Below are 15,985 nucleotides of genomic sequence, written 5' to 3' on the forward strand. Positions count from 1 at the left end.
GGGGGCTGAAAGCTCAGTGTGGGTCAACATTACCTCAAGGACACTGTGTGAGGGAGCAGGGTGAGGGTTGTGTTGTGCTGTGGGGAGAAGAGGCAGAGATTAACAGAGGTGGCTCTGGGGGCTCAGCCCCAGCTTCCCAGGAAAGCCCTGAGCGGCGGAAGGTGCTGTGAGCTGGTGTGTCAGAACTGCACGTCCTGGAAAGCGCAAGAGGCAAATTAAAGCAGTTAACACTGTCAAAACCCATTAGGAAAGTCAGATGTGGCCCAGAGGGACGTGAGGGAGGCAGCGTCCAGTGCTGGTACCAGAGCACAGATGTCAGCGGTGTCTGAAAACAGTGGTGTCTGAAGTCCCACCATGGGCTGGGGGGAGATTGTGTCAGATTTGTCCCATCTCCCTTACAGAAAACCATGGAAATCTCAGAAAAGTGGGATTGTAGGAAGAAAGATGTGGGTATGGTAGAGGTATCATCTTTCGGGGGACTCAGCTTCCTTAGCCTCCTCTAGGATGAGAGGACATGGCGTTATGCTGTGCCAGGGGAGGTTCAGGTTGGATATCATGAAGAATTTCTTCACAGAAAGGGTGATTAGACATAGAAAGGGGCTGCCCAGGGAGGTGGTGGAGTCATTGTCCCTGGAGGTGTTCAAGGAAAGACTGGACATGGCACTCAGTGCTCTGGTCTAGTTGGGATGGCGGTGTGGGGTGATAGGTTGGACTCGATGATCTCAAAGGTCTTTTCCGACCTAATTGATTCTGTGATTCTGTGATTCTTTTGCTGCTCCTTAAGCTCACTTTCCTATTGTAAAAGTTGGATTTTTCTTAAAAAATAATAATTTAAAAAAATCCCAACAAACAAAGCAAAAACCCAAAGCAAACCCCCAAGAGGGCCAGGGCCACCACTGTGGTCCCTTCCAACCTTACACATTCCATGTTTCTGTGGTTCCATGACTTGTCTTTCTAGGATAAACCCCTAATATGTGACTATAATTCGAGATATTCCAGAACCACCTGGACACAACCTTGGGATGACCCTGATGGAGCAGCGAGCTTGGAGCTGATGCCCCACTGTGTTCCCTTCAATCTGACCCTTCCTGTGTGTCTGTGATTTGGGTCTTTCTAGGATGAACAGTTAATAAATCGCTGTAATTTGAGATACTCCAGAACCATGTGGATGCAATTCTGTTCCACGTGCTCTGGGATGATCTTGCTTGGGCTGGACCTACTGTGGTCCCTTCCAACCTTATACGTTCCATGTTTCTGCAGTTCTGTGACTTGTGCCTTTCTAGGATAAACCATTAATATGTCACTGTAATTTGAGATACTCCAGAACCACCTGGACACAACCCTGTTTCTTGTGCTCTGGGGTGATCCTGCTGGAGCAGCGAGGTTGGACCAGTGACCTACTGTGGTCCCTTCATCTTGACCCATCCTGGGTTTCTGTGACTTGTGTGTTTCTAGGATAAACCATTAATACATCACTGTAATTTGAGATATTCCAGAATCATGTGGATACAATCCTGTTCCACGGGGATGATCCTGCTTAAGCAGGAAGCCTGGACCCACTGTGGTCCCTTCCAACCTTAAGGCATTCCATGTTTCTGTGGTTCTGTGACTCGTGTGTTTCTAGGATAAACCATTAATATGTTACTGTAAATCGAGATATTCCAGAACCACCAGGACACAACCCTGTTCCACGTGCTCTGGGATATTGAGGTCCCCCTTCTGTGGTGCCTTCCAACCTTACACATTCTGTGTTTCTGTGGTTCTGTGACTCGTGTGTTTCTAGGATAAACCATTAATATGTTAGTGTAAGTCGAGATATTCCAGAACCACCCGGACACAACCCTGTTCCATGTGCTCTGCTGGCCCTGCTTCAGCAGCGAGCTTGGACCAGATGCGCCACTGTGGTCCCTTCGACCTGACCCCTCTCCGACTGGTGCTTTTCTAGGGCAAACCGTTACCACTCTCCTGTAATTTGGGGGGTTTTATTTAGGAAACAGGAGAGATTTTCCCCCGCGGAGGCGCCGGGACGCCGCCGCGCCGCGGGGCCGCCATGGCGGCCGAGCCCTGAGGGCGCGGGCCCGGCCATCTTGTCGGGGGGCGGAGCGGGGCCCGTCCCGCCCCGTGCTCTGCCTGCCGGGGCCGCCCGGCCCCGCCGCACTCGCCGCGGACGCCGAGGGGAGCGGGTGCTCAGCGGCCGCGGGGAGCGGAGCCCGAGGGGAGCGCTGCCGCAGCCCCGGCGCCATTGCCGCCCTCAGCCCGCGATGGCAGGTGAGCCCGCCCTCGCCCTCCTCCCGCCGCCGCCCGCCCTGGGGAGCAGCCCCGCCGCGCTGCCCCGCCGCGCTCTGCCCTCCCCGCCGCCCCGCGGGCTCCCGCCCCTGGCAGCCCCGGCCCGGCCCCCATCCCCGCGCCGCTCGCCCCGAGCTCCCCGCGGGCCGGGGGTCGCGGGCTCCCCGCAGCCTCCACCATGTTGCCCGGCCGCGGTTCACCTTGGCCGCGCGGCGTCCGCCCCGTCCGCACCTCCGCTGCCCTGCCTTTCATTTCGTATTTCGCGTGCTGAATAAACCCGTCCGTGTGCGCTCCTGCGGGCTCGGCATCGCCTGCAGGGGCTGGGGAAGGGGCGCGGGGGATGCCCGAGGTGGCACCTGCGGCGGGGTCACCTGCCCGGCGGGGCCGCGGGGGGATCGGTCCCCGGGTGGGGTGTCGGGGGTTCTCCGCGTTCCTTTGGCATCGTTATTTTTTTTATTTGATAATTGTTTTTTTTTTTCCTCCTTTAATCTGAAACAAAATGGGTGGCAGAGCCGTGAGCTTGCAGATGGGATGGAGAAATGCAGGTTAATTCTCCCCTGGTCCTGAAGGGGTGGCCTCGCTCTTCCCTGATCCCGTTCTCGTGATACGCTTTAAAGGGTTTTTTTTTCCTCTCTTTTAATTATTTGTATGCCTTTTTTTTTTCCCTTTCTTTTTCAGTGCACATCGAGGTAGTAAATATTTCAGTTTTCTGCTTTTGACTTGAGAGCCACGTTCGATATCATGTGTGGTTTTCTTTTGTTTTAAGGTACATTTTGGGTAGAAATAAGTGATGTATGTAGCTCAAAAAAATGCCTGAACAAAGCTTGTTGAAAGCCTTTGATTAGATTTCCTCACTAGAATAACAACTAACAACCATTATCATTCGTTCCTGTTATTAGTGGCTTTTGCCTTTTCTCGGAAAAGCTGGGCATGAGGCAGAGGCTTTACAGTTTCATTCTTATCCCTTCATTTTGGAGCCGTCGGTGTCATTTTGGAGACGGGGGAGCCCAGCCCTGGGGGCAGTTTGGGTTCCCCTAGCCAGGTGAGTGCAGGCAGGGCTGACCCCAAAGGCAGCAGCAGCAGAGCCAGTGGAAGATTCTGGCAGGGAAGGGAAATCCCCAGATGTGTTTTAAGACAAGGTAAAGACCTTGCCTGTTAATTTTTTCCATCTTATCATTTCCCTCACACAGCTGAGTCTCACTACAGTTCAGTGCCAGGTAAATACAAGGCTTCCTGTTGCTGATGAGCTTTATTTTTCAATAAAAACCCCAAATGCTGTGTTTTCACAGGGAGCTTGATATGTCTGTGTGTTCTCACTGCAGCACAGTGCTGCCAGGCTTGAGCAAGCTTTAAATTGCCCAGTTTAAGCTTACAAAGTAAGCTGGTTTGGGTAGTGCTTTTCCTGGCAGGTGGAGTTTGATGCAGGCTGTAAAACGAAGTGGAGGAGCAGGACAAATGCTGGAGTGATGAGCTGCCCAGTGCCAGAGCCAGACTTAACTGCACACCTTGATCTGCCAGGTGATTTCACTGGATCAAGGATTATTGCAACAAGTAGCTCAGGTTAGCAAACTGGAAAATAATCCTGGAGATATGTAGAACAATTGGATTAGTAGTTGATGAGCTCTCACCACCCCACTGCCACCTCCAGTCATGATCCAGATAGCTGGAAATTAGAGCAGTATTAACCTGGAGATGCACCGACACAAATTCAACCTTGGGCAAGCAAGGAGGTTAAACAAACCCCGAGATTTTTATCGTGGATTTAGACAAGCCTCTGGCATTAGTGAAAATGCCAATAGGACTTAAAAATGTCTTGTCAGAGCCCTGGGGATAAGAGGAGTTAACACTGGGATTCTCAGGGGTGTGTTGTGCTCCTGCTGGGCCTTAACAGGCCGCATTGGTATGGTTTAAAATCCATCGCAGCCTGTCACCGGGCTGTAAACCCTGCCCTGAGCCAGGCTTAGCCTTGCTGAGCTGCTCTCTCGAGGCACCCGGCTCTCACGGAAGGAGCAGGGTGGGAATGAGGTTCTCTGAGCACGGGCCTGTTGCTCCTTCTGCATCTTCAGCACGGAAATAGATTGGAAGGAAAACCAGCTTTTCAAATGGGATAATTTGGACTGCAGGTCAGTGGGTGTTTCCTTTGAGGACAATTTAAACAGCCCCCATCCATCACCCCCTCCCGGCCCTGCGATGACCCCCTCGGAGCTGCGACCCTGGGGTGGCTGCTCAGCCGGGGATTAGCCCATAAAAACCTTGTGTTTGTATGGAAAACCACTTCTGGAATTTTTACCTGCTCCTGACCCTCCCTGAGCCCAGGTAGATCTCAGTGTACCTCCCTAAATCCGTACTGGGTGGAATCTGTGTGTGTGGGGGGGGACACACGCTTTTTAAAGCTGCTGAAATGAGCATTTCTGTCTTCTGTAGTTTAGTCTTAACAGGGAGTTGAGTTCCAGCGGAGAAACGAAAGTCGTATCTTTGTTGGTATTGTTTGGGTGGAGAAGCTGTTCTTCGGGGGGAGCTTGAGATAATGGCAGTGTTTGAGGATTATGTTGGTTTTTTTCCTAATAGAAAACTTGTGGATTTTCCCCACATTATTTAGAAGACTCGTTCGAAGATGCTGCATTTGTATGCAGTTGCCATTTCAAACGTTTTCTGCCTCGGATTCTGTCAGTATGTTTTGGTTTTGCATTGATTTTCTTCCTGGTGAAGCCAAATCTGCCAACTTCCTCCACAGTGCTGGGCTGTCCTGTAGTGCTGTGTGGCTTTGTTGTGCTGTGTAGGTTGATTGGAGACCATTGAAAACTAAATGGGTGTAACTTCACCCATTCTCAGTGTGGATTCCTCTGCCAGGGGCTGTTAAGCTGCTCTGACGACCTGGTCGGACCTGCAGCATTTAACCTCTTCCAGTCCCGGAGTGCAGGGAAGCCACCTGGAACACCCTTGGGTGACAAACTGGTGTCCCACCCAAGGTGATTTTTGGAAGATCATTGAATCAGGGAATGGTTTGGGTTGGAAGGGACCTTGAAGTTCGTCTCATCCCACCCCCTGCCATGGGCAGGGACACCTTCCACCAGCCCAGGTTGCTCCAAGACCTGTCCAGCCTGGCCTTGGACACTTCCAGGGATCCAGGGGCAGCCACAGCCTCTCTGGGAATTCCATCCCAGCCCCTCCCCACGAGCAGAGGGAGGCATTTCTTCCTGAGGAGATCTTGTTCCACTGTAGCTGTTCTGTCTTTGTGGGAACCACGTTAAGAAATCTCAAGCCCTGAAAGTTTCTGTGGGGCCATTTCTTCCGTAGATTTATTTTGCTTCCAAACACTTTAGCATTTGTCCTTAGTGGAGAAAATGCAGATGGCTGCACAGAGCCCTTGTTCTTCCATTGAGGATGATGGTTTATATGTGGCTGGAAAAATGTATTTTTGTATCAAGTGTTGTTCTTCATGAAGCCTTAGTGGTCAGGACACTGACTGACAAATTACAGGGGGGGTTATTTTACTTTAAAGCTGCAGGAAAAAAATATTGACAGTTAGGATGAGTAGAGAGATGTGCTCCATGATGCAGGGAAGGCAGGAAGAAAACAAATGATTCCAGTGGAAGCTCTTGCCATGGTCCCCAGCATTCCCGGGGTGAAGTGTGCTCAGACACTGCCAGCCTGGTGGGGCTGCACTAAATATTTCTGTCAGGACCAGGGAGCACATTTGCTTTATGGCCAAATGTTTTCAGTTGTTGTGAACTGTCTCGGGACAGGCTTTCTTTGATGACAGGAAAGAAATGTGATGGTGTTTGGCTGTTTTCAGGTTATGGGAAGGAAATGCTTGCTGTCTGAATGTTCAGCTGGAGATGGATCTAAATGGGGATTTCTTACCACGGTAATTTGGCCATGAAAGGAGCAGAGCTACTTCTTTGGAAGGGGAACTGGGGTGTTGAGACATCTCTGGCAATTGGTGGGGGAAGGAAGGAGGAGGGAGAACCCGTCTGCTAGTTCAGAAACCTCCTGTTCTAGTTTTATTTCTTCCTCTCAACATTAATCTTGACCATTTCTGTTGCCAAACAGCAACAGGAGCGTGTGTGGCACCAGGAATTCCATGTGCCTGGTCATGCACGACCTGTCCCCTGTGGTTTCCTAACCCGAGGTGCTCCAGAGGGCTGATGAGCTTATTTTTTGGTCCTGAATGTTGTCATCAGTCTCGTAAATAGTGACTCATCCTTCTCCCTGTTCTGCACAGAGCTGTGACTCTTTCCCTGGCTGTGCTGTGGCCCCAGAGCAGGGTTGGGCTGCTGGGCTTGGAGAGCTCTGGGATGGTTTTGGGAAGGAGGAATTGGCCACCAGGGTCCCAGCCAGGCTGTGCTGGGGAGTCCCAGAGCACGATTTGGTTGTCTCTCCATCCTGTGTTGTGGGAGAGGATGGAAATTGTGTTCCTATCCCACAGCTCCTCTGCTGCAGAATGACTGGGCTTGAGGTAATCGTAAAACTACTATTTAATGGGTTTGTAATTAGAAACTCAATGATCTAAATCTCCCTGTGTCTCAGTTCTCAGGCCAGAAGATGCAAGTGCTGGCTTAGGGAGGGGAATGCACTTAACCAACCAAGCGTCTGCTCTTTAAAATTTTATTATTATTTTTAAAAAGCAGCTTCAGGACAGAATAAACACTGTCCTATTTTGGTGAAAGGGAGTTTCACCAGAGTTCCTTCTCACCACACTCAGGCAACCAGGATATTTTATTCCTCCCCCCAAACCTGTGTTACTGTAATAATATCGATGTGTATTGGTAAGAGAGTTACACGGAGGGAGGGCATGGCTGGGCTTTAACTTGCCTGTTTTGGAGACTGATCCATCTCTCTCCTTGGAACGAGGGGGGATGTTTTCATCTTGTACTTGCGTCACCAAAACGTCTGAGAAAACAAGCTTTGTCTGAGAGTTGTATTTTTAGGAGCAGATGGGAGCAGAGGAGTCCAGTTGTAGTTGTGGAGGAGGAGCTGAGAGCGGCCACAAGGTACCTGGGAGTATCTGAGCTCTGAAAGCAACAACTAAGCTGGTTTCTGCCTGTTTGGATTTATCCAGCATTTCCCTGTTATCTCCTCAGTGATAAACGGGACTGTTTAAATTTCTCACCCACTTTACACTTGCTTTAGATTAAAACTGCTTGAAGGATGGGCTGGAATGAGTCTAAATGGTGCTGGGGGGGTTGACTCACCATTATTTAGTTTTGACTGTTTGGAAATGTTCTGACTCACTGAACTGATGCCGACTGGCTCAATGTCCCCTGGTTTGCGATTTGTTGTCAGAATTTATTTTTAAATCAAACTATTGCAGGGCCTGTGTCACTGCAACAGTTGGCTGAAGCATTTTGGGAATGCCTGGTAGCAGGAAAGTAAGTGAAAAGCGACTTCAAGGGGGGGTTTATGCCCTGACATTCCTGGGCATTAACCTCGGGTGGGGAGCTTGGAGTCCTTTGGGCTCTAAATGGAGCGACACATTTTAATTGGATTTACTCCTGTTTTGCATGGCCGTGAAATGGCAGCCCGAGGCAATAATGCCCGTTTTAGTGGTTTGCTGGCTGTTACACACCCGGGAGATTGTAAAAGTTAAGAGAATAAAGTGCAGCTTTAATAGGGAGGTGCCTTAAACACTAATGCTCTCGGCTGTGTTTATGTGCTGAGGTGGTTAATGTGCCTTTAGTGGATTTATCCCACTTTTCCAGCTCTCTGCAAGTCCTGTTCCCCTGGTGTTAGCAAAGGGAAGGAGATGCTGGAGATCTTTGACCCCCAGAGCCTCCATCAAGCACATCTTTGCTGAGCACTCTCTTCTCTAGCCCAGAAGTCACCCTCTGAAGGGTTTCTATTTTTACTGATCTTACTCCTTTTATCCCTTACCTGGCTGGTCCTGTGTTTAAGATGAAGCTCAGTGGTGCTGCTCTGCTGTGGTTTTCAAGCAAGTTGTGTGTAAATGTTCTGAGCAGCATTCAAGGTCACAGAGGGGATCTCAGAAAACAGACACGTGACTCCCTGTCATGACTTTCACTTTTTATTTAGGAGCTTGGAAGGGGAATAAAATGCTGCACTGCAAAGTTTTTTTTGTGTGCTGAATGAAATGCAACTGTCTCAGGGCTAACAGCACTTAGTGGACTGTGCTGTGGGAAAGTTTAATTTTCCATGGAGTCTTTGAATCCCTATGACAGGAAAAAACATCATAAATTCTAAGTTTGCTCTGTTTATTATTTTCCCTTTGTGTGGAGAATCCTGCATTCAGCCCCTCACCCTGCCTGAGCAAAGGAAACACATCCTTGTTTTTGCAGCCTCTAAAGCACCACCTCTTCACAGGTTATAGCAGGTTTTTTCTCCCCCTCCTTTTAAATTTTTTATACAAAATGAATTGTTTGTGAAAGTTCACTAAATATTCCTGATGCAAGAAGCATTTGCTTGGTCATATTTTAACAGAGTGGGAATTTTGATAGAAGCTAAAAGACTGTTATTTCCTGATAAGCATTTCATCATATAAAGGCAAAACCTAAAGAATAATTGGGACTGACAAGAAAAAACTGAAGATGCAGGTCTGGATTCTCTAGGCTCAGACTGCAAGACATAGTTGCAGTATTTTCATGCTGTTCTGTGTCCTTTCATATATGGGAAGAACAACAGTTACCAGTAATTTGCTGATATTGGATGTATTTGCTTCAGTACCATTTCGTTTTGTGTGGAATTTTGGGAGGTTCTGCTGAGCAGAATCGTTATTATCAGTATAATTTTACAGGGCTCTGGTCTGGTTTGTTCAGCCTTTTAGACACTTTCTGTCTGTTGTTTAGTTCAGCTGACTAACAGATGATTTTAAAACTCAAATACACCATTAAATGGCTGGATGAGGGAACGGATTTTGGTATTTTTAATACCCAGGTGCCGGGGGGTTGTTGTGGTACAAGTCAGGATGTTTTCCTTGTCCATCTGTCCTGTTGGCAAATACCAGAAAAGGCAGAGGACGGGGGGACTGAGCTCTTTTGGAGTCGTGATCCTGCTCATAAAAACAGATGTAAAAAGCCACCCCTGCAGCAGGGGAAGAAAGAGCTGCTGTGATGGGGAGCCTTGGTCCTTGTAAACATCCCCTGCTAATGAGCTGCTCTGCCTTGGAAGGGATCAAACACATCTAATGCTTTTCATGGAGATGCCTAATCAGGCACAGTCGAATCAAGCAAAGCTGTCAATTAAGCCCTTCTATTAAATTTCTCAGAATTATTAGAGCTCAGTATTATCTGAGCTCTCCTCCTTGGCTGTTGGGGTTTGGTAAAGATTTTATGATCAGTTTAACCCCAATTTTGGTTCTCTCTTAGGTGCACTCCATCTGCGTTGGGCTTTTCTCCTAATTATTCAAAGGGCAAAATGTGTGCTGAAATCATATTCCTCCAAACAGCAGCAGCAAAGAGACCTTGCATTTAGGCAATGCCAATTAAGGAAGGATAATTGAGATAATTTTTTAAAAGCAGTGCTGTACACACATCTGCCAAAGAGCCCTGAAGGTGAAGCAACCAGTAAGGTACAACGTTAAACCCACAGTAAATTGGCTAAGAAAGGATTGATTTCCTGGCAAAAATCACAAAAAAGTATTTCACTAAAGTTTGTTCTTTTTTTGGACTTCTTTGTAAAAGTCTTGCTGAAAACAAAAAGTTTTCCTTCAGTAAACCATACATTGCATAAATATTATTGTAAGTACTGTGAACACTGCTAAAATATTATAATTCTCTGTGCTTTTCCTGAGCAGTCAGTTCGGTGTTGAGAGCACTGTTCCACTTCTGTCACTCCAGCTGCAGAATTCACTTAACCTCCTTTAACAGTCCTGTTGCTGGGAGGGATATTTAATGCATTAATATATATTTAATGCATTCTTAATTACCCTCTTACGCAGGGAGGAAAATGTTCAAAGCCACTGAGCTAAATTCCCTCCCCCATCCCCGCGTGGTGACGTGGTGTGACGTACAGGTGGGGTGGCAGCTGGGTTCCAACAGGTCCTGGGTACCTCCTGCTCCACTGATAATCCCTGTGGATCCAGGGCATGGATCGCACGATGTACAAATGCACATTTATAAGGAGTTGATGCTGGTTGCTGGGAATGAACCACTTCCACCTGAGCCTGCCTGGAACAGGAGCACGGGAATCACCCAGCAAGCCTGGCTGAGCACAGGCTCCATAAACACTCCAGGCTTGTTGGGAAATTAATAAATTAGTAATTGGTTGGCTTAACGTGTGGGAATCAAGTGCAGGGCTGCTCACACTTGTTTGGTGTGTGGGCAGGGAGGAGGGAGGGCTGGGCTGCCTTCAAAGTCATTAATGGCAATAATGACTTCATTTTTCCCTGTGGCTTTGGGAAACCAAGCTGTGCTTGGGGCCAAAGCTCCTGGGGCAAACAGCTGGTCAACAGTTATACCAGTAGTGATATTAGCATCTATTATTGGTAATAAAATGAATAATAGCACCTGGTATTGATAATGTAATTCATAATAGCACCTGTTATTGGTAATATAAATAATAATTGCATCTATTCTTGCTCTGTGGCACCATTAGATGATCTGCTTGTGCTCTACCTTTTACCAGTTCCATCTGAAAATGATTCTTGTGCCATTTTGGGGTTTGGCTCCATGTAGAACTCCAGGGGTTTAAATCCCAGTGTGGTGACATCTCACTCTGGGAAGGGCTCGGAGCAGCTGTGCCAGGATTGCACTCCCAGCAATGCTGGAGCCAGAGGACCCCTTTCCTGCAGAACTGAGGGGACTGGGAACACAGCAAAGCACAAAAAGCACATGGAAAAATCACACTGGCTCTCCCCCTCAGCGCTTGGAAGCCTTGAAATGTTTCCTCTCCAAGTGGTATAAATTTGCTGATTATTCCCAGGAAAGATTTGGAAGTAATCTCGAAGGAGTGAAAGTTCACAGAGCAAGGAGGGCATAACTCTCCCAAGTGGATAATTAAAAAGAAAATTAAAAAGCGTGCTAAGTTGAGATTGACTCGTGGCCATGCTTTGAAGATTAAAAGGGCTCTTTTCCTTTGGGATGCAGGAGGTTGGGGTTGGTGGGAGCTGCTTGGGCAGCACTGCAAAGCTGCATTTGCTGTTTGCTTCCTGAGCCATGAAAGAGATCCCAGGATCACTGCTCAGAAATAGAGATAGCTGCTGTTTTCCTGCTTTTTTAAGACACTTAGTCTTGCAGCTGGAGTTTTTTAACCTGCCTGCTCACGGTGTAGTGCAGGGAGATTTTGAGGCGTCCAAGCAATTGGTTTCTTGAATGCAAAACCGTGTGAACGAAGAAATGTTTTGCTTTCAGAAAATGAAAATAATGGCAACTTCAGCAAAAGGATGGGACTTTGCACAGCCTGTAGCAAGATTAGTCTGCTGGATTTTTCTGCACAGGAATGTAGCCCACACTTCAGAAAGTATTAGCACCAAAATCGAGAGAGAAAGTGGAAATGGGAGCGTGCAAAGGAGATGGGAACAGCAGTGGAAGGGTCCCTGCAGGTTGTTCCAAGCCCCATCCAACCTGGCCTTGGACACTTCCAGGGGTATCTGGGAATACAGGAAGGTGATGATGCCTTCAGAGCAGCCACTTCTCGTGGTGCTCTGTGCCCAATAAACAGGTTTTCTTTTGTCAGTTCTTACAGAAAAGTGATTTGATTTTTGCCTTTAATTCCCAGCACACCTTGAGGTCCAGGAAAGATCTGGGAGTCTCACTTAGTTTCTGGATGTGGTGAATACAGTAGCAGGTCCCAAAAAGCACATTCCTTCCCCATTAATTTTGGAAGTGCTTTGATCTGTGCCTGTGGAGTGTAGGGCTTTGGCTTCAGTACCCTTTTGTTGTTGTTCCTCCTTGAAAATGATGCCTTACTTCTTGCCAAGAAATCAGCCACAGGTATTTTTGAAGGCAATTCCATCTTGTAATTAGTTTTTTACTTAGAACTGTTGGTCTGCTTTGAACATCTGGGTTCCTCTTATAAGGGTTTAAAAAGACACAGTTGCAGGAGAAGTTCTAATAAACACTGCAGTAGGAGCTGGGAATTAATTAAGATTTTAAGAACAGAAATTGAGGCACGAAGCTGGAAAAGTGGAATTCTCCTGACATGGATTATCCCCACGTGTCCTTTCTCTGGGAGAGAGGGATGTTCATTTGGGTGTGTGCAGTCAGGTACAAGGGGGGGTGTGTCAGTAGGACCCAGGACTGTGCCTCACTCCAGGAATTAACTGGGAAGCTTTCAAAGCAATTACAGTAACTCCTGCTGTATATTTGATTATTCAGCATTAGGGAAGAGCAGTAGATGGTTTCATATTAAAGCAGATCTTCTGGTAAGTGCTTTTCCAAGGAATTTGTAATTCAGTGGATTTATAAACATTGCTCTAAGATCAAACTTAATAACTTAGTCTTACTGCTGCTCTCAGTTGTGGGTGGAAGTGGATCTATTTATTCTGCTGTGTGTGATGCTATTTTCTGTGTTTGCTGTATTATGTTTAGTGTGTTCTGGAGGACGTTCATGGGAGGCTGCTGATTAAATTGAAGCTGATGTAAAAGATTACATATTTGCTGTGGCTTTGGGAGGAAGAACACTTAAATTAGGAGACTGCTACAGAAATGTAATCAGGAGACTCATTGAGCTGTCAGAAACGAGGCCTCCTCCACCTCACCCTCGGGATGAGACAGGGTGTTCTTCCAAGGAAGATGTGCCTCTTCTGACAGTGCTGGTGAGGGATCTGCCAGGCTGGGGCAGGAGATCATGGAACAGGGAACCTCGGGGAGTGTTCCAGGGACTGCATCACTCCTGCCTTTCTGTCAAGGGTTTTTCTTGTTCTTACCTGGCCAGATGAAGGTTCACAGGAGGGATTTGGTTTCCAGGCTTTGCAGTCACTGGGTCACATCATGATCAGTTTGAGTGATGGGAGATACCCATTGTGTGCCACCCCTGTGCAGAGTTGTCAGTGCAGGGAACTTCAAAGAAGGATTTTATCCTGCCTGAGCTCTGTAAAACTAGGGAAGATATCCTCAGAATAAATATTCCAGCTTGGAACATTGTCAATACTTCACCCATGTGTGCCTGACAGCAAACATAATTTGGCTGGAGCACTTGGAAGTGTTGGTTTGTCCTCAAACTGAACACTGGGTATCTGAGAAGAAGGCAGAAAAATGGATTTTCTCATAATAATCAAAGTGAACTCCTCCTAGGAGTAACATTTCCAAGCAAGAGAAATGTTCCTTTTTGCATTTCTGATATTAAGCAGGTGATAAAAATGATGAGTGGCTGTGTCTGATCATCACAACAGAGCTCCCTGTGCTGAAGAAGAGCAAGATAAATTGTCTGCTGTGATTTCAATAAACACAGAGAGCTCTCAGCTGTTTATTCCCACCTGTCACAGCGTTTTGGAATTTGAAGCTGCACTGTAAAATACTCCAGTGCTTCAGACAGTGGAGTTATATCTTGAATTCATCTCGAGCGTGGCTGTGATCCAGCGTGAGGAATTTTAACCCCAAACCCCACAAGTAGATCTGTCCCAATATTGGTCATGGAAGCTGGGATTGAAGTGGAAATATCCAGATTAGTAGGTGGTTTATTTGACTTTAATCACTGAGTGTAAATGCTAAGTAATCAGAAATAAATTGTTTGAATGATGAAATTCTCCTCTCACTGGTGATGAATTTTGGAGCGATTAGTTTTAATTGCAAGGTAAATAGACAAGTCTTCTTTAATTGGATGCTTAAGTAATGTTAATTGCATTGAACTCAATTATACTTTGAACTGTGATATTCAGGGCAAGAAGCATTTGAGTGCCTGGCATTGTTTAATCCAACTATTAAAAAAATTCTGGACATTAAAGTAAGAAAGCAAAAGTCGTTTTTCTTTCAACACCTAAAATTTTTCTCTTGCCATTGATCACTTAGTCCTGTGGCTCCCTATGAACACATCAAATGCCTTGAATCTAAAATCATTCCCAGCATATTCCTGAAAAGTATCGTAGATCAGGGATCTTCAGGCAATGTGGGGACCTGTGGTCCAGCAGTTTGTGTTTTGGGGTCTTAAGATAGGATGATACTTGTGTTAAGGGCTGTAAAAACTCTCCATGTTGAAATTTAGATGTTTGTGATTGTGAAAACACTGGGAATTTGGGATGAAAAAGGGAAGAATCATTGGAACAGAAGCAAGTGGAGGAGGAAACTTTTCACCATCTCTTTGCAGTGGGGATTAAACGCTGGAACATCCGTGTGTTTGTGTGTGCACACATTGCATAAAGTGGAGATCCTTGGATTCCTTCCGTGGATCCCAGCGAGGGATGAACCAGGAGCCTTGCCCAGGACAGGCTCCCAGTTCTCCGTGCCCTGTTCGGGCGTTGGTGCTTTGCTGCAGAACAAGCACCTGCGATTCCTGCGCCGCGGACGAGGGGCGAATCCCGACTTGTGTTTGGCTGCCGGGCCCCGGGGCTGGGGCAGCCGGGCGGCTCCACACCTTTGGGTGCAGAAGGGGCGTTCTGGGTGCACTGAGCTCATCTCTGCCCTGCAGCGCTGGCTCTTGGCCGGCTCTCAGCTGGGCGCGAGCGGGGGAGTCACTGCCGGGACATTGGGGCAGGAGCTGCTCCTTGGGGCTGCTTTGTGCTGGTTTGCTCTGGTTATCACTTCTGTGTCAGTGAAGACTGATGGTGTCTCGTGAACAGTGCAGGAGATGATGCGTTGGGAGAGGGAAATCTGGTGAGGAGGTGGTGGAACTCGGTGGGAACTTGGGGCAGGGGCAGTGATGGGGTGAATTGTAAAGTTCAGAAGTGTGAGAGCAGCCTGAGGCAGTGCTGTGCTCCCTCAGAAGGGGAGATGGGTCAGGGAGAGAAGAGGATATGTGTGGGGAGGGACTGGACATCAATTATGGAATCATAGAATTGTTTAGGTTGGAAAAAATTCATCAAATCCAACCATTCCCCCAGCACTGCCAAGGCCACCACTGAACCATGTCCCCGAGTGCCACATCTATGTGCCTTTTAAACACCTCCAGGGATGGTGACTCACCCACTTCCCTGTGGGTGTTCCAGTGCTTGACAACTCTTTATTTGTTTTGTGTTGGATTTGTTGTTGTTTCCAGTCTCTCACTTCTTGTGTCCCTCTGCATCTCACCCCTAACACTACACAGTTTTCCGCTGGGGAGGTGAGTGAGCCTGGCACAGTTGTGTTGGGTGCTTTCAGTTCCCGCCAGGTTGTGCATCACTAACCCTTGTCTTGGGAAAGAGCTTCGGGACCTGTGACCTCTCCAGAACGTGGCTACTGCTAATAAAAATATTTTCGTGCAAGTGCACAAGGGCAGCTCCTGGAGAGGAGAAAACCCCGGTCCGGCTCACAGCTGGGGCAGCCAGGCATGTAAATATTTACGCCACTTGCATTTCGGGGGCTGGGATTTCTCCCTGCTGCAGTCTGTGTCAAAGCCTGGAGGCTCCCCTCGGGTTCCTGCCGTGCTCCGGGGCTGTTTGCTTTGCGTAAGCCCGGCGGAGGTGTGGAGGAACCGTGGAGTAACCGGGTGTGTGTGTGCAGTAACCACAGGTGTGTGACCAGGTGTGTGTGTGCAGTAACCCCACGTGTGTAACTGTGTGTGTGCAGTAACCCCACGTGTGTACCTGTGTGTGCAGTAACCCTGTGTGTGTAACTGTGTGTGTGCAATAACCCCACGTGTGTAACTGTGTGTGTGCAATAACCCCACGTGT

At 47.8% G+C, this 15,985-nt stretch overlaps 1 protein-coding gene across 1 annotated transcript in view; it reads left to right on the top strand.

The window, feature by feature from the left end:
* Positions 1 to 2,159: 2,159 nt before the first annotated feature.
* Positions 2,160 to 15,985, top strand: part of SLC23A2 (solute carrier family 23 member 2) — a 58,319-nt gene continuing 44,493 nt past the window's right edge. The window contains exon 1 of the mRNA XM_017839258.1: positions 2,160 to 2,268. The gene's annotated coding sequence lies outside the window, so the exon portion shown is untranslated. The remainder of the gene's footprint in view (positions 2,269 to 15,985) is intronic.

Source organism: Lepidothrix coronata, unplaced genomic scaffold (genome assembly GCF_001604755.1).
Source record: "Lepidothrix coronata isolate B3197 unplaced genomic scaffold, Lepidothrix_coronata-1.0 Scaffold393, whole genome shotgun sequence".
Taxonomy (NCBI): domain Eukaryota; kingdom Metazoa; phylum Chordata; class Aves; order Passeriformes; family Pipridae; genus Lepidothrix; species Lepidothrix coronata.